Source organism: Halichoeres trimaculatus, unplaced genomic scaffold (genome assembly GCF_033239565.1).
Source record: "Halichoeres trimaculatus isolate MK-OKI-2021-1 unplaced genomic scaffold, fHalTri1.1 fHalTri1_scaffold_22, whole genome shotgun sequence".
Classification (NCBI taxonomy): Eukaryota; Metazoa; Chordata; class Actinopteri; order Labriformes; family Labridae; genus Halichoeres; species Halichoeres trimaculatus.
In genome coordinates, this window is record NW_027437200.1 from 16,282,399 (window position 1) to 16,309,086 (window position 26,688).

The 26,688-nt window shown below is 40.4% G+C and overlaps 1 pseudogene; it reads left to right on the top strand.

Annotated features, from left to right (window-relative positions):
- The first annotated feature begins 1,219 nt into the window (after nucleotides 1–1,219).
- Nucleotides 1,220–18,566, top strand: LOC141784506 (uncharacterized; annotated as a pseudogene).
- The last annotated feature ends 8,122 nt before the right edge of the window (nucleotides 18,567–26,688 follow it).

The following is a 26,688-nucleotide window of genomic DNA, read 5'->3' on the forward strand; positions in this document are numbered from 1 at the left end:
TGCTGGTCCAACAACAACTTTAACACCAACAACAACTGCTTCTCCAACAACAACAGCTACTCCAACAACAACAGCCACTCCAACAACAACTGCTACTCCAACAACAACTGCCACTCCAACAACAACTGTTACTCCAACAACAACTGCAACACCAACAACAACTGCTACTGGAACAACAACTGCTGAACAAACAACAACAGCAACTCCAACAACAACTGAAACTCCAACAACTGCAACTCCAACAACTGCTTCCCCAACATCAACTGCCACTGCAACAACAACTGTTACTCCAACAACAACTGCCACGCCAACAACTGAGACACCAACAACAGCTGCTGCTCTAACATCAACAGCCACTCCAACAACAACTTTAACACCAACAACAACTGAAACTCAAACAACAACTGCTACTCCAACAACAACTGCCACTCAAACAACAGCTGCAACACCAACAACAACTTTAACACCAACAACAACTGAAAATCCAAATACAATTGCAACTCCAACGACAACTGCTTCCCCAACTTCAACTGCAACACCAACAACAACTGCAACACCAACAACAACTGCCACTCCAACAACAACTGCTACTGGAACAACAACTGCTAAACAAACAACAACAGCAACTCCAACAACAACTGTTACTCCAACAACAACTGCAACACTAAAAACAACTGCAACACCAACAACAACTTTAACACCAACAACAACTGAAACTCCAACAACTGCAACTCCAACAACTGCTTCCCCAACATCAACTGCCACTGCAACAACAACTGTTACTCCAACAACAACTGCAACTCCAACAACTGAAACACCAACAACAACTGCTGCTCCAACATCAACAGCCACTCCAACAACAACTGCTACTCCAACAACAACTTTAACACCAACAACAACTGAAACTCCTACAACAACTGCCACTCCAACAACAACTGTTACTCCAACAACAACTGCCACTCCAACAACTGCTGCTCCAACAACAACTGCCACTCAATCAACAACTGCAAAACCAACAACAACAGCAACACTACCCACAACTGCTGCTCCAACAACAACTTTAACACCAACAACAACTGCTTCTCCAACAACAACAGCTACTCCAACAACAACAGCCACTCCAACAACAACTGCTATTCCAACAACAACTGCCACTCCAACAACAACTGTTACTCCAACAACAACTGCAAAACGAACAACAACTGCTACACCAATAACAACTGCTACTGGAACAACAACTGCTACTCCAACAACCACTTCCACTCCAACAACAGCCACTCCAACAACAACTGCAACACCTACAACAACTGCAACTCCAACAACAACTGCAACTCAAACAACAACTGCTTCACCAACATCACCAGCCACTGCAACAACAACTGTATCCTCAACAACAACTTCAACTCCAACAACAACTGCAACACCTACAACAACTGCAACACAGACAAAAACTGCTACTCCAAATACAACTTCTACTCCAACAACACCTGCAACATCAACAACTGCTTCTCCAACAATTTCTACTCCAACAACAACTGCAACATCAACAACAACTGCTACTCCAACAACAACTTCTACTCCAACAACAACTGAGAAACCAACAACAACTGCCACTGCAACAACAACTGTTACTCCAACAACAACTGCAACACCAACAACAACTGCTACTGGAACAACAACTGCTGCACAAACAACAACACCAACTCCAACAACAACTGAAACTCCAACAACTGCAACTCCAAGAACTGCTTCCCCAACATCAACTGCCACTGCAACAACAACTGTTACTCCAACAACAACTGCCACTACAACAACTGAAACACCAACAACAGCTGCTGCTCCAACATCAACAGCCACTCCAACAACAACTTTAACACCTACAACAACCTTTACACCAACAACAACTGAAACTCAAACAACAACTGCTTCTCCAACATCAAAAGCTACTCCAACAACAACAGCAACTCCAACCACAACTGCTACTCCAACAACAACTGCCACTCCGACAACAACTGTATCTGCAACAACAACTTCTACTCCAACAACAACTGCAACACCTTCAAGTTCTGCAACACCAACCACATCTGCCACTCCAACAACAGCCACTCCAACAACAACTGCTACTCCAACAACAACTGCCACTCCAACAACAACTGTTACTCCAACAACAACTGCAACACGAACAACAACTGCTACACCAACAACAACTGCCACTCCAACAACAACTGCTACTAGAACAACAACTGCTACACAAACAACAACTGCAACTCAAACAACAACTGCTTCACCAACATCACCAGCCACTGCAACAACAACTGTATCGGCAAATACAACTTCTACTCCAACAACAACTGCAACACTAACAACAACTGCAACACCAATAACGACAGCCAATCGAACAACAACTGCTACTCCTTCAACAACTGCAACACCAACTACAACTGTAACACCAACAACAACTGCTACTCCAACAACAACTGCTACTCCCACAACAACAGCTACTCCAACAACAACAGCCACTCCAACAACAACTGCTACTCCAACAACAACTGCCACTCCAACAACAACTGTTACTCCAACAACAACTGCAACACCAACAACAACTGCTACTGGAACAACAACTGCTGCACAAACAACAACAGCAACTCCAACAACAACTGAAACTCCAACAACTGCAACTCCAAGAACTGCTTCCCCAACATCAACTGCCACTGCAACAACAACTGTTACTCCAACAACAACTGCCACGCCAACAACTGAAACTCAAACAACAACTGCTTCTCCAACATCAAAAGCTACTCCAACAACAACAGCAACACCAACCACAACTGCTACTCCAACAACAACTGCCACTCCGACAACGACTGTATCTGCAACAACAACTTCTACTCCAACAACAACTGCCACTCAATCAACAACTGCAAAACCAACAACAGCAAAACTACCCACAACTGCTGCTCCAACAACAACTTTAACACCAACAACTGCTTCTCCACCAACAACAGCTACTCCAACAACAACAGCCACTCCAACAACAACTGCAACTCCAACAACAACTTCCACTCCAACAACAACTGTTACTCCAACAACAACTGCAACACCAACAACAACTGCAACTCCAACAACAACTGCAACTCAAACAACAACTGCTTCACCAACATCACCAGCCACTGCAACAACAACTGTATCGGCAACAACAACTTCTACTCCAACAACAACTGCAACACCAACAACAACTGAAACACCAATAACAGCCACTCAAAAAACAACTGCTACTCCTTCAACAACTGTTACTCCAACAACAACTGCAACACCAACAACAACTGCTACTCCAACAACAAGTGCTACTCCCACAACAACAGCTACTCCAACATCAACTGCCACTGCAACAACAACTGCTACTCCAACAACAACTGCCACTACAACAACTGAAACACCAACAACAGCTGCTGCTCCAACATCAGCAGCCACTCCAACAACAACTATAACACCTACAACAACTTTAACACCAACAACAACTGAAACTCAAACAACAACTGCTTCTCCAACATCAAAAGCTACTCCAACAACAACAGCAACACCAACCACAACTGCTACTCCAACAACAACTGCCACTCCGACAACAACTGTATCTGCAACAACAACTTCTACTCCAACAACAACTGCAACACCTTCAAGTACTGCAACACCAACCACAACTGCTACTCCAACGACAACTGCCACTCCACCAACAACTGCAACACCAACAACAACAATTGCAACACCAACAACAATCGTGAAGCCAACAACAATAACTGCAACTCCAATAACTACTGCCCCTCCAACAACAACTACTTCTCCAACAACAACTGCTACTCTAACTCCAATAGCCACTCCAACAATAACTGCAACACCAACAACAACTGCAACACCACCAACACTTGTAAAACCAACAACTGCCACTCCAACAACAACTGCTTCTCTAGCAACAACTGCATCGGCAACAACAACTGTTACTCCAACGACTACAGCCACTCAAACAACAACAGCAGCACCAACAACAAATGCCACTCTAACAACAACTGCTACTCCAACAACAACTGCCACTCCAACAACAACTGCAACACCAACAACAACTGCTACTCCAACAACAACTGCCACTCCACCAACAACTGCAACACCAACAACAACTGCTACTCCAACAACAGCAACTCCACCAACAACTGCAACACCAACAACAACAATTGCAACACCAACAACAACTGCTTCTCCAACCACAACTGCCACTCTAACAACTGCAACACCAACAACAACTTTAACACCAACATCAACAGCCACTCCAACAACAACTGCAACAGCAACAACAACTTCTACTCCCACAACAACTTCAACACCAACAACAACTGCTACTCCAACAACAACTGCAACTCCAACAACAACTGCAACTCCAACAACAACTGCTACTCCAACAACAACAGCAACTCCAACAACAACTGCAACTCAAACAAAAACTGCTTCACCAACATCAACAGCCACTCCAACAACAACTGCTACTCCAACAACAACTGCCACTCCAACAACAACTGCAACTCCAACAACAACTGCTACTCCAACAACAACTGCAACTCCAACAACAACTGCAACACCAACAACAACTGGTAGTCCAACGACAACAGCCACTCCAATTACAACTGCAACACCAGCAACGACTGCGACTCCAACAACAACTGCAACACCAACAACAACTGCTACTCCAACAACAACTGCCACTCCAACAACAACTGCTACACAAACAACAACAGCAACACCAACAACAACAGCAACTCCAACAACAACTGCCACTCCAACAACTGAAACACCTACAACAACTTCTACTCCAACAACAACTGCCACTCAAACAACAACTGCAACACCAACAACAACTGCAACACCAACAACAACTGCCACTCCAACAACAACTGCTACTGGAACAACAACTGCCACTGTAACAACAACTGCAACATCTACAACAACTATTATTCCAACAACAACTGCAACACCAACAACAACTAAAACTCCAACAACTGCAAAACCAACAACAACAACTGCTTCCCCAACATCAACAGCTACTCCAACAACAACTGTAACACAAACAACAACTGCCACTCCGACAACAACTGCAACATCAACAACAACTGCTACTCCAACAACAACTTCTACTCCAAAAACAACTGCAACATCAACAACAACTGCTACTCCAACAACAACTTCTACTCCAACAACAACTGCAAAATCAACAACAACTGCAACACAAACAACAACTGCTTCTCCAACATCAATTACCACTCCAACAACAACAGCAACACCAACCACAACTGCTACTCCAACAACAACTGCCACTCCAACAACAACTGCAACACCAACAACAACTGCTACTCCAACGACAACTACCACTGCAACAACAACTGTTACTCCAACAACAACTGCAACAGCAACAACAACTGCTGCTCCAACGACAACTGCCACTCCAACAACAACTGCTACTCTAACAACAACTGCTTCTCCAACAACAACTGAAACTTCAACAACTGCATCTCCAACAACAACTGCAACAGCAACAACAACTGCTGCTCAAACGACAACTGCTACTGCAACAACAACTGAAAAACCAACAACAACTGCCAATCCAACGACAACTGTTACTCCAAAAACAACTGCAACATCAACAACAACTGCTACTCCAACAACAACTTCTACTCCAACAACAACTGCAAAATCAACAACAACTGCAACACAAACAACAACTGCTTCTCCAACATCAATTACCACTCCAACAACAACAGCAACACCAACCACAACTGCTACTCCAACAACAACTGCCACTCCAACAACAACTGCAACACCAACAACAACTGCTACTCCAACGACAACTACCACTGCAACAACAACTGTTACTCCAACAACAACTGCAACATCAACAACAAATGTTACTCCAACAACAACAGCCACTCCCACAACAACTGCTACTCCAACAACAACTGCAGCTCCAACAACAACTTTTACTCCAAAAACAACTGCAACACCAACATCAACTGCCACTCCAACAACAACTGCAACACCAACAACAACTTTAACACCATCAACAACTGCAACATCAACAACAACTGCTACTCCAACGACAACTTCTACTCTAACAACAACTGAAACACCAACAACTGCCACTGAAACAACAACTGCCATTCCAAAAACAACTGCAACACCAACAACAACTTTAACACCAACAACAACTGCAACTCCAACAACAACTGCTTCCCCAACATCAACAGCTACTCCAACAACAACTGAAACAAAAACAACAACTGCCACTCCGACAACAACTGCAACTCCAACAACAACTGTTTCAGAAACAACAACTGCAACACCTACAACAACTGCAAAACCAACAACAACTGCTACTCCAACATCAACAGCCACTCCAACAACAACAGTTACACCAACAACAACTGCTACTCCAACAACAACTGCAAAAAAAACAACTGCCACTCTAACAACAACTGTATTGGCAACAACAACTTCTACTCTAAGAACAACTGAAACACTGACAACAATTGCCACTCCAACAACAACTGTTACTCCAACAACAACTAGATCACCTTCAACAACTGCAATACCAACAACTGCTACTCCAACGACAACTGCCACTCCAACAACAACTGCAACTCCAACAACAACGGCAACTCCAACAACCACAGCCACTCCAACAACAACTGCAACTCCAACAAAAACTGCAACTCCAACAACAACTGCTACTCCTACAACAAAAGCCACTCAATCAACAACTGCACCACCAACAACAACAATTGCACCACAAACAACAACAGCATCACCAACAACTGCTTCTCTAGCAACAACTGCCACTTCAATGACAACTGTTTCTCCAACAACTGCAACACCAACAACAATAGCCACTCCAACAACAACTGCTACTCCAATAACAACAGCCACTCCAACAACAACTGCAACACCAACAACCACAGCAACACCAAAATCAACTGCTACTCCAACAACAAATGCAACTCCAACAACAACTGCAACACCAACAACAACTGCTAGTCCAACGACAACTGCCACTCCACCAACAACTGCAACACCAACAACAACAATTGCAACACCAACAACAATCGTGAAGCCAACAACAATAACTGCAACTCCAATAACTACTGCCCCTCCAACAACAACTACTTCTCCAACAACAACTGCTACTCTAACTCCAATAGCCACTCCAACAATAACTGCAACACCAACAACAACTGCAACACCACCAACACTTGTAAAACCAACAACTGCCACTCCAACAACAACTGCTTCTCTAGCAACAACTGCATCAGCAACAACAACTGTTACTCCAACGACTACAGCCACTCAAACAACAACAGCAGCACCAACAACAAATGCCACTCTAACAACAACTGCTACTCCAACAACAACTGCCACTCCAACAACAACTGCAACACCAACAACAACTGCTACTCCAACAACAACTGCCACTCCACCAACAACTGCAACACCAACAACAACTGCTACTCCAACAACAGCAACTCCACCAACAACTGCAACACCAACAACAACAATTGCAACACCAACAACAACTGCTTCTCCAACCACAACTGCCACTCTAACAACTGCAACACCAACAACAACTTTAACACCAACATCAACAGCCACTCCAACAACAACTGCAACAGCAACAACAACTTCTACTCCCACAACAACTTCAACACCAACAACAACTGCTACTCCAACAACAACTGCAACTCCAACAACAACTGCAACTCCAACAACAACTGCTACTCCAACAACAACAGCAACTCCAACAACAACTGCAACTCAAACAAAAACTGCTTCACCAACATCAAGAGCCACTCCAACAACAACTGCTACTCCAACAACAACTGCCACTCCAACAACAACTGCAACTCCAACAACAACTGCTACTCCAACAACAACAGCAACTCCAACACCAACTGCTACTCCCACAACAACTGCTACTCCAACGACAACTGCCACTCTAACAACAACAGCAACACCAACAAAAACTGCAACACCAACAACAACTGCCACTCCAACAACAACTGCAACTCCAACAACAACTGCTACTCCATCACTAACAGCCACTCCAACAATAACTGCAACACCACTAACAACTGCAACACCACCAACACTTGTAAAACCAACAACTGCCACTCAAACAACAACTGCTTCTCCAACAACAACTGCATCGGCAACAACAACTGTTACTCCAACGACTACAGCCACTCAAACAACAACAGCAGCACCAACAACAAATGCCACTCCAACAACAACTGCTACTCCAACAACAACTGCCACTCCAACAACAACCGCAACACCAACAACAACTGCTACTACAACAACAACTGCCACTCCAACAACAACTGCTACTCAAACAACAGCAACTCCACCAACAACTGCAACACCAACAACAACAATTGCAACACCAACAACAACTGCTTCTCCAACAACAACTGCAACACCAACAACAACTGCTAGTCCAACAACAACTTTAACACCAACATCAACAGCCACTCCAAAAACAACTGCAACAACAACAACAACTTCTACTCCCACAACAACTTCAACACCAACAACAACTGCTACTCCAACAACAACTGCAACTCCAACAACAACTGCAACTCCAACAACAACTGCTACTCCAACAACAACAGCAACTCCAACAGCAACTGCAACTCAAACAACTGCTTCACCAACATCAACAGCCACTCCAACAACAACTGCTACTCCAACAACAACTGCCACTCCAACAACTGAAACTCCAACAACAACTGCTACTCCAACAACAACTGCTACTCCAACACCAACTGCTACTCCAACAACAACTGCTTCTCCAACCACAACTGCCACTCTAACAACTGCAACACCAACAACAACTTTAACACCAACATCAACAGCCACTCCAACAACAACTGCAACAGCAACAACAACTTCTACTCCCACAACAACGTCAACACCAACAACAACTGCTACTCCAACAACAACTGCAACTCCAACAACAACTGCAACTCCAACAACTACTGCTACTCCAACAACAACAGCAACTCCAACAACTGCAACTCAAACAACAACTGCTTCACCAACATCAAGAGCCACTCCAACAACAACTGCTACTCCAACAACAACTGCCACTCCAACAACAACTGCAACTCCAACACCAACTGCTACTCCAACAACAACTGCTACTCCAACGACAACTGCCACTCTAACAACAACAGCAACACCAACAAAAACTGCAACACAAACAACAACTGCCACTCCAACAACAACTGCCACACCAACAACAACTGCAACACCGAAAACAACTGCAACACCAACAACAACTGCCACTCCAACAACTGCAACTCCAACAACAACTGCTACTCCATCACTAACAGCCACTCCAACAATAACTGCAACACCACTAACAACTGCAACACCAATAACAACTGTAAAACCAACAACTGCCACTCCAACAACAACTGCTTCTCCAGCAACAACTGCATCGGCAACAACAACTGTTACTCCAACGACTACAGCCACTCCAACAACAACAGCTACTCCAACAACAACTGCCACTCCAACAACAACTGTTACTCCAACAACAACTGCAACACCTACAACAACTGCAACACCAACAACAAATATTTCAACAACAACAACAACTGCAACTCCAACAACAACAGCAACACCAACAACAACTGCAACACAACCAACAACTGCCACTCCAACAACAACTGTATTGGCAACAACAACAGCAACACCAACAACAACTGCAACACAACCAACAACTGCCACTCCAACAACAACTGCCACTCCAACAACAACTGTATTGGCAACAACAAGTTCTACTGTAACAACAACTGAAACACCAACAACAACTGCTACTCCAATTACAACTGCCACTACAACAACACCTGCAACACCAACAACAACTTTTACACCAACAACAACTGCTACTCCAACAACAACTGCAACTCCAACTGCTTCTCCAACATCAACTGCTAGTCCAACAACAACTGCAACTCCAACAACAACTGCAACTCCAACAACAACTGCTACTCCAACAACAACAGCCACTCCACCAACAACTGCAACACCAACAACAACAATTGCTACAACAACAACAACTGCAACTCCAACAACAACTGCTACTCCAACAACAACTGCAACTCCAACAACAACTGCAACTCCAACAACAACTGCTACTCCAACAACAACAGCAACTCCAACAGCAACTGCAACTCAAACAACTGCTTCACCAACATCAACAGCCACTCCAACAACAACTGCTACTCCAACAACAACTGCCACTCCAACAACTGAAACTCCAACAACAACTGCTTCTCCAACAACAACTGCTACTCCAACACCAACTGCTACTCCAACAACAACTGCTTCTCCAACCACAACTGCCACTCTAACAACTGCAACACCAACAACAACTTTAACACCAACATCAACAGCCACTCCAACAACAACTGCAACAGCAACAACAACTTCTACTCCCACAACAACGTCAACACCAACAACAACTGCTACTCCAACAACAACTGCAACTCCAACAACAACTGCAACTCCAACAACTACTGCTACTCCAACAACAACAGCAACTCCAACAACTGCAACTCAAACAACAACTGCTTCACCAACATCAAGAGCCACTCCAACAACAACTGCTACTCCAACAACAACTGCCACTCCAACAACAACTGCAACTCCAACACCAACTGCTACTCCAACAACAACTGCTACTCCAACGACAACTGCCACTCTAACAACAACAGCAACACCAACAAAAACTGCAACACAAACAACAACTGCCACTCCAACAACAACTGCCACACCAACAACAACTGCAACACCGAAAACAACTGCAACACCAACAACAACTGCCACTCCAACAACTGCAACTCCAACAACAACTGCTACTCCATCACTAACAGCCACTCCAACAATAACTGCAACACCACTAACAACTGCAACACCAATAACAACTGTAAAACCAACAACTGCCACTCCAACAACAACTGCTTCTCCAGCAACAACTGCATCGGCAACAACAACTGTTACTCCAACGACTACAGCCACTCCAACAACAACAGCTACTCCAACAACAACTGCCACTCCAACAACAACTGTTACTCCAACAACAACTGCAACACCTACAACAACTGCAACACCAACAACAAATATTTCAACAACAACAACAACTGCAACTCCAACAACAACAGCAACACCAACAACAACTGCAACACAACCAACAACTGCCACTCCAACAACAACTGTATTGGCAACAACAACAGCAACACCAACAACAACTGCAACACAACCAACAACTGCCACTCCAACAACAACTGCCACTCCAACAACAACTGTATTGGCAACAACAAGTTCTACTGTAACAACAACTGAAACACCAACAACAACTGCTACTCCAATTACAACTGCCACTACAACAACACCTGCAACACCAACAACAACTTTTACACCAACAACAACTGCTACTCCAACAACAACTGCAACTCCAACTGCTTCTCCAACATCAACTGCTAGTCCAACAACAACTGCAACTCCAACAACAACTGCAACTCCAACAACAACTGCTACTCCAACAACAACAGCCACTCCACCAACAACTGCAACACCAACAACAACAATTGCTACAACAACAACAACTGCAACTCCAACAACAACTGCTACTCCAACAACAACTGCAACTCCAACAACAACTGCAACTCCAACAACAACTGCTACTCCAACAACAACAGCAACTCCAACAGCAACTGCAACTCAAACAACTGCTTCACCAACATCAACAGCCACTCCAACAACAACTGCTACTCCAACAACAACTGCCACTCCAACAACTGAAACTCCAACAACAACTGCTTCTCCAACAACAACTGCTACTCCAACACCAACTGCTACTCCAACAACAACTGCTTCTCCAACCACAACTGCCACTCTAACAACTGCAACACCAACAACAACTTTAACACCAACATCAACAGCCACTCCAACAACAACTGCAACAGCAACAACAACTTCTACTCCCACAACAACGTCAACACCAACAACAACTGCTACTCCAACAACAACTGCAACTCCAACAACAACTGCAACTCCAACAACTACTGCTACTCCAACAACAACAGCAACTCCAACAACTGCAACTCAAACAACAACTGCTTCACCAACATCAAGAGCCACTCCAACAACAACTGCTACTCCAACAACAACTGCCACTCCAACAACAACTGCAACTCCAACACCAACTGCTACTCCAACAACAACTGCTACTCCAACGACAACTGCCACTCTAACAACAACAGCAACACCAACAAAAACTGCAACACAAACAACAACTGCCACTCCAACAACAACTGCCACACCAACAACAACTGCAACACCGAAAACAACTGCAACACCAACAACAACTGCCACTCCAACAACTGCAACTCCAACAACAACTGCTACTCCATCACTAACAGCCACTCCAACAATAACTGCAACACCACTAACAACTGCAACACCAATAACATCTGTAAAACCAACAACTGCCACTCCAACAACAACTGCTTCTCCAGCAACAACTGCATCGGCAACAACAACTGTTACTCCAACGACTACAGCCACTCCAACAACAACAGCTACTCCAACAACAACTTCCACTCCAACAACAACTGTTACTCCAACAACAACTGCAACACCTACAACAACTGCAACACCAACAACAAATATTTCAACAACAACAACAACTGCAACTCCAACAACAACAGCAACACCAACAACAACTGCAACACAACCAACAACTGCCACTCCAACAACAACTGTATTGGCAACAACAACAGCAACACCAACAACAACTGCAACACAACCAACAACTGCCACTCCAACAACAACTGCCACTCCAACAACAACTGTATTGGCAACAACAAGTTCTACTGTAACAACAACTGAAACACCAACAACAACTGCTACTCCAATTACAACTGCCACTACAACAACACCTGCAACACCAACAACAACTTTTACACCAACAACAACTGCTACTCCAACAACAACTGCAACTCCAACTGCTTCTCCAACATCAACTGCTAGTCCAACAACAACTGCAACTCCAACAACAACTGCAACTCCAACAACAACTGCTACTCCAACAACAACAGCCACTCCACCAACAACTGCAACACCAACAACAACAATTGCTACAACAACAACAACTGCAACTCCAACAACAACTGCTACTCCAACAACAACTGCCACTCCAAAAGCAACAACTGCTACTCCAACAACAACAGCAACTCCAACAACTGCTTCTCTAGCAACAACTGCCACTTCAATGACAACTGCTTCTCCAACAACAACTGCTTCTCCAGCAACAACTGCCACTCCAACAACTGCAACACCAACAACAACTGCTTCTCCAACCACAACTGCTACTCCAACAACAACTGCACCCTCAACAAACATTCCTGTTGGAGTTGTCTACACAGTCCAAGTTCAGCTTTTTAATGAAACCTTTAGTGAGAATGTGACCATTCCCGGCACTGATGAATACAAGGATCTTGAATCACGAATTCTACAGGCAGTAAGTATTCCACATTTTTAATGAGTGCATCATGTTTGTTTAGAATTTTTATTTCAGGTCCCTGCTTTAGATATAATGTAGACTTTTGACTTTACCTGTGTCACACATTCTGTTGATATAAAATCTGGAATCATACGCTTGAATTCATTTAATGTTTTCTAATGTATTTGTACCTTTTTTGTTTTTGTTGTTGTTTACAGTGTGAAGACATTTACAGACCAATTTTTGGTAGTAATTTTGACAAGTGCATTGTGCAAAACATCAGGTACCAATCTTTTGTATGAGTTTTTCAAAGTCCTTGCTTTAAACACTCACATGTTCTTAAAGTATTATACTTGCTGAAACTGTCAGACCAAGAGACATAAGCTTGATTTCTTCATGGTTTTCCTGTTTTCTTTGTATCACACAGTGCTGTCACAACACGTGTGGATCGGCTTCAGACAATACTGTTGGTTCTATTCAGTGCAAAAACTCCAAAGGAAGACCTCCCAAGAAATGGACGTGTTGCAGAGATTTTGGCTGAGTTTGCAAGGGATCCAGACGTACTCCAATTTGTTCAGTTCAATCCTTTTGGCATTGAAACAATTGGTAAGTTGTCAAAGCAGAGAGTTAAATTATTAGCATCCTATTCTAGTCTGTAAATTTTGGATTAGCAACAGTTTGATGTGACGGAATAGAAAACTTTCTTCTTGATTATGGAATAAATAGTCATTCAAGTATTTGTTTTGTCTGAATAGCTGGCCCAGTTCCAGATGCAGCATCAACTGCTGCCCCTGCAGCTGCAACAACGGCAGCACCCACCACTGCAAACCCTACAGCTACAACAGCTGCAGTCATACCTGTTGGCTTAAGTTTTAGATCTGTCCTGAAACCTTTCATGAACGATTTGCTGAATCCATCATCTGATGCTTTTAAAATTCGATCATCAAATATAACGACACAGGTATGTCTCACAGACATTAGTATCTACCAGTACTCAAGAAAAACCAAATACATGTTTTCCTCATTTCACTGACTTCATTTAACACACAGTATAGTTAAAAATATTTTGTTTCTGTTTCTGTAGCTTCAACCTATGTTACAAAATGAATTCTCATCACTCCAGTCCATGGAAGTGTTAGCCTTCAGGTACTTATCAAGAATAACCCAGCTTTAATTAATGAGCTTTTATGTGATCATATCAGATGATTTTATTTGCTTTTCACTCTGCAGGAATGGATCAATTGACAATGTGATACGCCTCTGGTTTCTCAATGCATCTGTTCCCAATAACACTGAGATTGTGGCAGTTTTGAAGGCCGCAGCTCCCAATGTCACTGGCTTTGACATTGACGGAACCTCTATCATTATCAATGGCATAGGTGAGAAACACTCAGAGCTTTTTTTAATCCAAATATTTAAACTGCACAAGTGTTTCTTTAACTAAAGGTTTCTTTTCTTTTGTCTTCTTTTACAGCTTCAAGTGGAGTAAATCACAAAATCAGTCTCATCACTGCGTTCTGTCTGGTTCTTCTTTCATGGTTCCTGTCGAACCAGCAATAACATCAGCTCTGATTACTCTGTGGTAATCAGTGACCACATGCCTTCAATTACTGGTTTCAAACATTTATTAGGGGGAGAGTCAGGGACCTTGGGTCAGCCTGGGCAGACAGAGCCCGACTTCTAACAGCTGATCTAATGAACCATTGATACACAAGCTACACTATATGATAATACTTGCTCTGGGATGTAAGACAATAAATGCACTATTTATTAGCACTTGGATTTTGATATGTTAACACAGTAACATTTAAACAAGTTACCAGTATCAGGTCTATCTCGTCTTTTTTTTAAAAAGAAGTTAAACCATCAAACCACCAAGTCAAACAGGGGGACCATCTCTGTTGAACTAACGTATCAGTTCACAGCATGGATTAAAGACGTGGGCCTATTTTAAAGCAAGGGGTCCTTTTTACAAGCCCAAACACATTACTTGTAATTGTGGTCATTTTATAAATATCTCAGTATGATTTCACACTTAAGTAGTTTAAGCTATTGTAAGATTCTTCATACATGTTTGCATAGTTAGCTGCAGATCTTGACCTTAATTAATGCACTGTATTTAATATGTTTTTGAGTGACTAATATTTATACGAAACAAGTTTCCTTTTTATACAAACTGTATTAATGTAATCCTACAGCACTGTATTCTGTGAGACTTTTTGTTGTTTGTACAGTACCTGTCAGAGACTTTGCAATGATCAGAACAAAAAGTCTTTTAAGAATTCAAAATGTTTCTTGTGTGATATTTTGAGATTTTGGGCAGTTCAGGGAGCATCTGCAAAAAAATATGAATTTTTTTCTTCATCTACAAGATCAGTTTTGCCCTTAAAGGTAGGATCTGCAGGAACTTTCATTACTTGTTAATAAACTCAATATTCAAACAGAGCCTCTCCCCCATGGATCAATGCCAGCAGCAGCACACACCCATAGCCTCCCACTGTGACTACATGAACACACTCAATAGCCCAGCAACCACCTGGAGCATTGCATTTCTACAGAGGAGAGACTCTAGAGCTGTGCACCTGACTTTGCATGTTAGCACAAGCTAATAAAAAAAAAAAGCTTTCTCCTCTCAAATATATGGTGCAGTTTTCTTTTTTCAGATTTTTTTTTTTCATTCAAATCTCTTTTTTGGTTTCAGATTATTATTTTTTCACTTTCAGATGGTTTTTTTTTTTTTTTTTTTTTTTAAGATTTAGATTTTGGCCCTGTTCTGGCATGGGGTGGGGGGCATGGTCTCAACTGAAAAGGGTGTGGAATTGTGAGTGACAGGGTGGCAAAAAAGGCTCAGGGCCTCCTCCGGTGATGTTGCCTTCAGGAAACGTAGTTTCCTTCGAGATGCGACTTAATGTTTCCTGTACAGTGTATTAATCTAATACGCTGTAAATAAAGTAATGCTTTATATATATATATATATATATATATATATATATATATATATATATATATATATATATATATATATATATATATATTTCAGATTTTAGCACTTCCGCATTGTCTCATACTCTTAGCCGGGAGGTTAGGAAGTATCACAGACGCTCATGGCTCGCTGTCGTCCGACACAGCCCTCTAACAGCCCCCTTTGTTTGAAATTATTGTTGAGGGGGCTGCTTTAGGGCTGAAGCATGCTTAAGCAAAGTAGTTTGCCAGTGTGACCACATCCTAAGCTTGGGAATTCAAGGCACCTCACTAACTTCTCCACTGACAGCACTGGTGCTAGCAACTTTCTCACTTGGACGTATCCCCTCTGACTGCAGTCACACAAACACACAGAGACAGGCAGCTGTTCATGGGTTATACTCTTGCACTGGTTAAAAGGATGATTCAACCTGTGCTAGAACGTAGCGTCCTCTTTTATAAAGACAGTATAGAGCTGAGTGAATATTAAAGTAAGGAGGCTGACTGTTACTATCACTACAAATAGTGAAACACTCGTTGTGAAGTTTGGTCTGGATTTGGTGTTGTGATATGAATATGTGCTGAGTGTGAACTTTCTTCAGAACAGGAGAGAGTGCAGGTGGAGGAGACTGACTAAGCCAGTGGAAAAGAGGGCGACTTTCAACCATAATGTCTTTTACAGTGCTTGGGACAGAGGAAGCATTAAAATATATGCACAACATTTTTCTTAGGGAAGAACATTCTCTTGGCATTAGCATTCAGTTTATAAATTCATATGTTCCATTTGAGTTTGCTGTCGAGCACAATGTTAAGGTACTTTTGCTCTGTGATGGATGGTGTAGGCTTCCTGTTGATGAAAGTAGGGTTTGTGGTTTGTACCTTTGAGTATAAAAGGCATCACAGTACATTCCCCTAGTTAAATCAATCAGTAGTCATGTTAAAAAAAATGTATATGTCTTTAATCAATCTTTAAATGAACACCTTTTCTTTCTGTTCTGTAAAAAGTTTCATGAGGTGTCTGAACCTGTTTTTGACCTATAAATCACTGTGCTCCCAAGGAGGTGCTTGGCAGTTCTTTCAGGCATTAATTTGCACAATTAAGTGGCAGACGCCCTTGTTATTACTAGCACCAGTGTGTGGCACAAATATGTATTCGATGCTGGTGCTTTTGTCACCAACAGGAGGCTCACAAACTCATTGACGCATAATGACCCGCTGAGAGGCAAACACAAATGGGTCCAAGTCAAAACTTTTCTCAGACTCAAACTTAATAATATCTATCTAGTATCTGAATAGCTGGTCCAGTTCCAGATGACCACGGCAAAACCTGTCGTGACAACAGCAGCACTTACAAATGTCAACGTAACTTTTAGATCTCTCCTGGAACCTTTCACGAACGATTTGTTGAATTCACCATCTCCTGCTTTCATAAATCATGCATCAACGATAAAGACACAGGTATGTCTCAGAGATATTAGTATCTTCCAGAATCAAAAACAAAACGTATTTTTGTTTTTTCACTGACCTCATTCAACACACAGTTTGGTGATTTAATGTTAAAAAAATGGAATAAGTAATATTTTGTACCCATTTCTGCAGCTTCAACCTAGGTTTCAAAGAGAATTCCCATCCTCATTCAAGTCTTTGGAAGTGTTAGCCTTCAGGTACTTATCAAGAATAACCCAGATATAATTTGAGAGGATTTATGTGATCATATCATTTGATTTTATTTGCTTTTATCTCTGCAGGAATGGATCGATTGTCAATAAAGTTATCCTTGCATTTATCAGCGCACTTGTTCCCAGTAACACTGAGATTGCAGCAGTTTTTTTAAGAGCAGCTCCCAATGTCACTGACTTTGACATCAAAAGAAGCTCTATCACTATCAACGGCATAAGTAAGCAACATTCAAAGCTGTTTTTATCCAAATATTTAAACTGTACAAGTGTTTCTTGAAGCTTTCTTTTCCTTTTGTCTTCTTTTACAGCTTCAAGTGGAGTAAATCACAAAATCAGTCTCATCACTGCGTTCTGCCTGGTTCTTCTGTCATGGTTCCTGTCAAACCAGCAATAACATCAGCTCTGATTACCCTGTGATATTCAGTGACCACATGCCTTCTTCTGGTTTCAGATGTAGTTTTGTTTGAGAGGGTGTCCAGGGGTGCAGTATCTTGGTTCAGACTGGGTTGACATGGTATAATGAGCTATAGATAGATGAGCTGCACTATATTATAATGCTTACTCTGGGATGTCTGACAATAATTGCACTATTAACACTTGCACCTTGATTTGTTAACACTGTAATATTTGAATAAGTAACCAGTACCAGGTCTCTTGAGTCTTGTTTGACAAAGAAGTTAAACCAACCACACTGAAAAGTTAAACTAGAGAACCATCTTTGATGAACTGTTAGTTTTATTTTGAAACAAGCAGACTTAAAACTTTAGTTGTTTTGGGGGTCATGTAAGTTTTATGGGTTGCTCATAAGTTTTACTAAATAAAGGGAATTATTGCCATTAATCAGTCTCTGTAAACCCTGACTTATAGTTTATATATTTGGAAAAAAGAAGAGATTTGTATCCAGCAAATTACAACATCTTTGAAGAATACAAACTGCCTCTTGTGTGATGTTTTCTGATTTTAGTAGAAGAAAGTAGTATCAGTAAGTTCAGATGTCATCATGAAAGAATGCTTCCTTCAATACTCAAGTTCATGGTCGAGAATTGTTTCATAAGTTTGCCACCATTGGTAGCTGAGTCCCAAGACATTGGATAATCACAAATGGTGATGTAAGATGATTGCAGGAATGAAATTGTAACCTAGATGGTGACTGAAAAAAGAAGGTTTGAATTTAATGTTTTGATTTCTGTCACCTTTGAAGTTTTCTGAGATTTTGTTTTGTGGTGCATGACAAGACAACAAACTAGGGGCCTTAACTGCTAAGATCCCATAACGAGCACAATTTACATTTAAAAAGGTTGTAAATCTAGCTCAAGTAAACTTTAGCATGTCATAGTCAGCTTTAATCATATTACATATAATTACCCTACAACAAAATTTTGGCTAGTGAAAATGTTTAGTGTCTAGTTACTCTGGGAAATCACTAGCCACAATTGCTGGTGAGCAAAAAAGTTTATGTCAAGCCCTGGTTGCGCACATGAAGCAGCTGGTCAGTGCTGTGTCTGGACTGGCAATGACCGTCAATGCCCTGGCAACAGTTTGGTGGTAATTCAATAGCAGATGAATAAACGTTTGTGGAACAAGGGCTGGGTGATATGGCCTAAATAAAAATCTTCAATTTTTCACAAAAAATTTGATTTACGATTTTTTGACTTTTTTTTTCCTTTTAAAGAAAACATTCAGTACAAATGACAGGAAGAACTCAAAACCAGTTTTGTTTAAATTTAATCAAAAACTTATTTAATGCAACCTCTATGTGACTCTTGGAATTGAAGTCTAAGCTCTTCTTCTGTTTCAATAACTTCATTTTGTAGTTTTAAAGGAGGCAGACTTATTTACATTCACTTTGAAAGCTGCACCATTTTGTACATTTTGAATTTAAAAATACTGCTACAAAAAGCGTGTACAGTACTGTTTCAGTACACTGTTCAGTTATAGTCTACTTTTTACTGATTAAAAAAAACACTTTGTTTCTGTCTAGTTTTATTTTTCAAAGTGGCAGCCTGTTAATCCTGTAATTTTAATACAAACAAATAAGCAAAAGTAAATACTATGTATTCTAGTGTGGGCTCACAAATTTATTCCTCTCTGCATAAGTCAGTGCCCTGGTCGGGGCACCCCAGTCTAAAAAGTCTGGTCCGCCCCTGATTGTCAGAGCGCAACTCGATGCTGGTTCGTTATGTTGCTCTGTCCATCAGCGGATGGATTTATGCTTAACAGAGGGTTCAGTTGGTGGAACAGCGGGAGTTGCAGGGAAAGACACGACTCAGCTTTCCCTCAGGTAAAAGTCAAACAACCTCTTAGTCATGTCTATCCACGCAGCGCTATTTTTACAAATCATGATCCACCCATATCACCATAAGAGGGGATTTTCTTTGGTAGAGTGGGGATGTTCTGAGAAAAAAAAGGATGTATATTTCTTCAATCTAATCTAAGATCTAAATCTCAGAATGATCAGAGTATTATCTTTAAAAAGCAGCATGTTTTACGCGTGTCAATCACATCATTAATAATCAGCAGGTCAACCTAAAAGGGTCCTGGCTCTGTAAATGTTTCAGTCAAAAATCTTAAACTCCTGAAAACTAACAGATAGAAAACAGAGTATTTAAGGACAGGGATTTGAACGTTTACTGACAAGAGGTCTAGTTTGGGCTGTTGATACGGACCATAAGGAACATGTGTCTGTCAAGGTGCTTGGTGTCAAAGACGCACAAGAACATTTTTTTGACATTCCGGTTTCTGTTGTTTTGTTAGTGAACTGGTAAATCACGCTGCACACACACGGAGTCAGTGTTTGATGCGGTATAAAAGGTGCGCAATAGCGGGGAGAAAAATTCAAATTTTTCATTTTTTAAATCGTCCACAAAGAAAAATATGAACTAATCGATATAATCTAAATATGCTCAGGCCTAGGTGGAACCTAGCGCAGCTGGCAAACACACAAAGCCCCAATTAAAAAATCAAAACTCAAAAATAACATTGTTGGATTGTTGGAAGATATGTCTCTACTATTTTTATTTCTGACAGTCCAAGTATGTTGATACGATATCTGTCATTGCACTTCTGCTTCCTCCTTACCACTATGACAGCATTCATTTGTGGGTAACACTGTGCCAGTTTACAAAAACAGTGGCCGCTAATAGGGCTGAACAATTTTGGAAAATAATCCGATTGCGATTTTTTTGTACCAATATTGTGACTGCAGTTTAGCATGCAATTTTTGGGAGGGATGTTTATCTTCTACATCATTCACTCAACACAAGCAATAAATCATTCTTAACCAACACAACACAATGTACTGTCAACACACAAACAATTCTTTCCTGTAGACCAGGCCTACATGTTATGATAAAATGAGATGAATTGAAGCATGAATTGACAAGAATAACATATCTTGAGTTAACTATTACAATCACTGCAGAATATTGACTGATTTATTTCACTTCTAGCCTTGTAGATGTGTAAAAATATTATCATTAATTTCCTTGAATAAAATCAGAGAAAGGAACAAAACACTACAGAATAACAGGCCCGGTAAGAACAATAATCTGAAAATAAATATAAATCCTCTCTTCTATAAATCTCACACAAAATAAAGTGCAGAAATTGAAACGAGACCAAATCTCCAGCTCAACCACTGAAATTTGTCAATATGTTGTATGCACATTTTTATGAAATTGCATTCTATTAAATTGCGATGTCGGTTTAGCCACTACCAATTTCAGGTTTGATAAATCTGCATATATTCCACATATTCATGAAGGCAAATACACTAAATGGATTGCTTGAGCTATTTTGCTCATTTGACAGGTGCAGTCCTCAGAGCACTCAGTAAACAAGCTTTGTACGGGCTATCAATTTTGCACATTTATATACACCCAAACCTTTAGTAGATCAGGCCATTGATTTTGCATACAAGATGGTGAGCCTGACTCTTGCACATTTCTAAGTACAAGGAGTTTAACTGTTTAAACTTGAGGTCAGTTCATGAACACAGTTTAGAGCTGGATGAAGTTTGAATTCGGAGTTAAATCTGTAACTTAAAACTGAAAAAGGCAGAAATTTAGAAATATCAAATGGTTTATTGATACTATTCATACCTGATCCAGGTTTGCAAGCTTTATTTTGATATGCAAATTATGATTCTATTTACTAACAAAGCAGAGAAAAAAAAGTTAACTCAGAAAAATTAACCACACTGGAAAAGAAGGAAAAAATTTAAACCCAGAAAAAGAAGATACTTGCAGACCCATTAGATTTGATTGAAGGGATCTAAAAATAACAGCAAGAAAAGTGACTAACTATGACTGCTGTCGCTGTATTTTAAAGCCTATTTTAAATGAGGTCAACCAATGTGTTCACTCTCTGGGTCACGAAGAATGCTCCTGTTTTAGCCTTTGCTGCCAAACTTGTTCTGTTGCTTTAACCCGTACCATTTCACACAAGATGCTGAGCTCTTAAGTCAATGAGTAATAAGCGGGTTAAGTATTCAGATTTGGTTTCAGAACAGCTTTTGACTCAGATGCTGAAAAAAAGGCAGCATGTGAGCCTAGTTACCTGTTTGCCAACAGAGATGGGGTTGAGGGACAGAGAGCACATCTCTGTTCAGCTTCCCTACACAGTCTGCCGCTCTAAAAATAAAATGTTTCAGTATTAATTTTGTTGATGAAGACTATGACAAAAAATATTAGTTAACAAACCTTTTCACGGTCAAAAAATAAATACAAACTAAATTAAAAAAGTCTGACATGAAGACAAAGACTGAAATGAAATATAATGGACGCTTTCGTCAATAAATGAAGACCAGTGGAAAATGCTTGGGTGAGATACAGGCTCGGAGTGGCTCTGGGTTGAAATATATCACAGAAGCTGATATCGTCTTCCCTGGGCTGCCTGCACTGGCTGCTTTTTTTTTCTTCATACGCAGCCACCCGTTACCTTGACAATACATCTATGCACGCACATGTGCAGCAGTGCTTGTCAGAGGATCATGGGAAAGAGTGAAAACTTTTGTTATTACACAGTCTATGGTACAAACACAAGAATATGGACAGTGAGAAGAGCAAGAGTGGCGCTTAAAAGGCGAGAAATGAAAGAAAAAAAATACAGTCTGATGCTACCAGACAAGCTGCTGGATGAGAAAGAAACTCCAGAAGAAACTCTGTCCAAGTTTACATATCTTTATAACACAAAACTATTTAATAACAGTACTGTAAATTCCCTCCGCATGCTGCAAAAAAGACGCCGATTTGTAATACAACACTTTATTAAACTGGTCACTGTTGGCCGTGACCACGTCAACTAACAAGTTGGAGAAAAATAGCAAAATTAAAAATGAATGGCTCATAACAGTCAAACCTGGGAGTGTCCTGCCTCCCTCAGCTCACACACACACACACACACACACACACACACACACCCTTCCCTCCTGCTCCACTCACAACCTTTCCTGTTGCCTTCACTGACTCAACATTGTGGGAACAATGAACATCCACACTAACACATAACAAATAGCAGAGCTGTTACAGTACAGTTCGACACCACATTACTAAACAGGTAAAAGTCTTTGTCCCCAGCCCCTCAGCAGCAGCAGTGGTGACACAGGAGGAGAAATAATAAGAGTTTGCAGAACCTTACACAGTTTGCAGGACACTGTCACAACAGTTAGGTTGTTTATATTGTACTTGACTACAATCTGCTTATATTCAGTCAACTAAAACTAGGCCGAGGCTAAAAGATTTCAAATGACTAGAAAATGTCTAAAACTAAATAGTGTGATACTTAAAACACTAAGACTTTATCAGAATTTGCTGTCAAAATTGACACTTCTATGTTCCCAATCTACATTACAACTCGGCATTTTGGTAGGTAGGTGATGTTCACATTGTGTTTTTCTTTACTCTTCACTCTTGGTTTAATTACTCATCATAGGCTGTAACATTTATGGCTGAGGCCAAATGGGTCAAATTAGTTCAGATTTAAAGTTTCACCAGCAGAGGGCATATTTGTAATGCTGAACTTCACCTAGTTTTGTTTGAGTGGGTGTGAATAAAGTAAGGAGGCGGGTGCAAAGTCTCTTTGCTTACTGCTACATGGGGCCAGTGTGTCATTCAAGTCAGACACAACATTTCATGGGCAAAACTTATCACTTTCATAACACTGGGGGGAAAAAAAAATTAGAAATAGAAAAAGGAGTTGCTTTTCTGGGCTTGGAGTTCATGTAGTTTCTGGTGTTTCTGCAGCTAAACTCAAGCAAAATGTTGAAAAACTGCAATTTTTTGCACTTCTGTGATGTCTTTTTTTGTCATGGCTGGCTGGAGGTTGTTGCTTGGTTGAAGTGGTATTTTATCATTCTTCAAATTGGAAACAAAATCAAGGAAAGATCTGACTGCTTATTAGATCTTACAGTTTTTTTTTTAATCTGATCACAGTGTTGGCATCATTTTCACACAGCCAGAAAGTTATGAGGAAGTGAAACTCAGTTGGTTTTATGTTGGTGTTAGTTCAGCCTTTTTAACCGCATTGTTTTGTACTTCAACTGTGCTTTACACTCATTTTACCCAAAATCTCCAATATTATATGCAGCAGCCCACCAAAATATTTGAATATCCCAGTCTATGTAAAGATTGATCCTTTTCTTAAGTTTTATGACTGATATACTAGAGCACTTATTTGATTTGTTTGACACAACTTACTGTCACACCGGTTTAGCCTGTCCCAACAATTCTCGTAAGCGGAATGCATCATCAGCTTCACCTGAAGGGAGCATGCCACGATATTGTGCCAAGAAAATGCCACTGTGTAGCAGCATTGCAGACATATTCATCACGTAGGTGACACGTGATCAGAGCCTCACTTTTCATCCCGATATAAAGGTCTTCACAGATAAGGGCTGTGAGATAAAGTGAGAGGTTTGACAACCACTTTTTAGTTGGAGAAGATTCCACTAAAACTTTTCTCTGAGTATCGAGGACAAAACCAAAATCAGATAGCAAAGGATTGGAAATATCTCCTCCCGTTTCATCTTTTCTTTTTTTATCATTTTTTTCACAGTAAGTACTATCTTTATTCTTGTCTTTTTTTAATAATTAAGTTTTTGCACATTTAAGAAATATTGTAGTTTCAAAACATGTTAATTCATAATAATCCTACTAGTTCACAGGTATTTATCACATACTAACAAATATTGAAGATGATAAGGAGTTTTTGGAGTGTTTGTGTTATCAAACAGCTCAACACCAATATACTGACATTAAGTTTTGTCTCCACACTTAAGACCATGGAAAGTAAAGGACCAAAATTTATTATTATTATTATTATTATTATTATTATTATAATTATTATAATTATCATAATTATTATTATTATTATAAAAGTAGGCCTATATAAAATCAAGAAATGTTGTACTACAAGTGTTTTTGTGCAAATGTTAGGGACAGCTAGTTGCAAACCTCTCATTTGATGGGGTTCACTTTTTTTCTCATACATATTTTACTTTTGTTGCTTTTAAGCATTTGCTCAACCAAACAAAAGAAATTGTAGACAGCAATGGCAATTTGTCCTTTCCAGCACATACCTCAATTATGTACTCTCACTTTAAGCATACCTAAACAACATTTTACAGCTCTTTCTTCTTGTTCTTTTGTGTTACTGTCAAATGTATGCACCTCCACTCCTTGCTGCTGTAAGAACTTGGTTAAATCCTGTCATCACATAGATCATGAGCAGGGACAAGGCAGAACGTTTACAATTTGCTGTCAAAACAAGGCCCTTTAATGCCTCTTCCTGTGTTACCAGTTTTATCCTCACACCACTCTCACTCGAGTGGAAATAGTTGGCCAGCATATTTCAAGCCCCAGCACCTCAGGGTTCCAAAAGATGCATCTACCCTTTTATTTTTTTGGTGCCTTTAATTGCATACAATTCCTTGACACAGGCAGTCACACAGCAACTTATCCCTGAGTGAACTTTACTGACTCTGTCTCACTCTTTTTCATATAGAGTGTGAATTTATTAATGAATGGGATCTAAAATCTCACATGGGAAGATATAAAGAAAGTGAATCAGATCAATGTAGGGAAGGGTTTCAATTAAGAAGTAAAAACAAATCATTAACAGTAAATGAATAAATAAATAAATTTGTCAGGCATTGTCAAGTGCATTGATGAGTTTTATATTAGTAATGTCACAAACACTTTTTTATATTAAATGTAAGGAAGAAAAGCATTAAAGAAACGGTGAACAGAGTGACACAAATAAGGAGACCAAATGCCTTGAAATGTATTAATGCTTTATGAATTCATTTACTGACTCAAGTTATTTTAGAAGGTGTGTAACACAGAGCATTTTAAATAAAGAAAACAATTTAAAAAAGTAGAAAATGTAAGTAAAATTAATGAATATGTTTAAGTCGTTAATAATGGTATTATTTCTTTTTTCTATCTG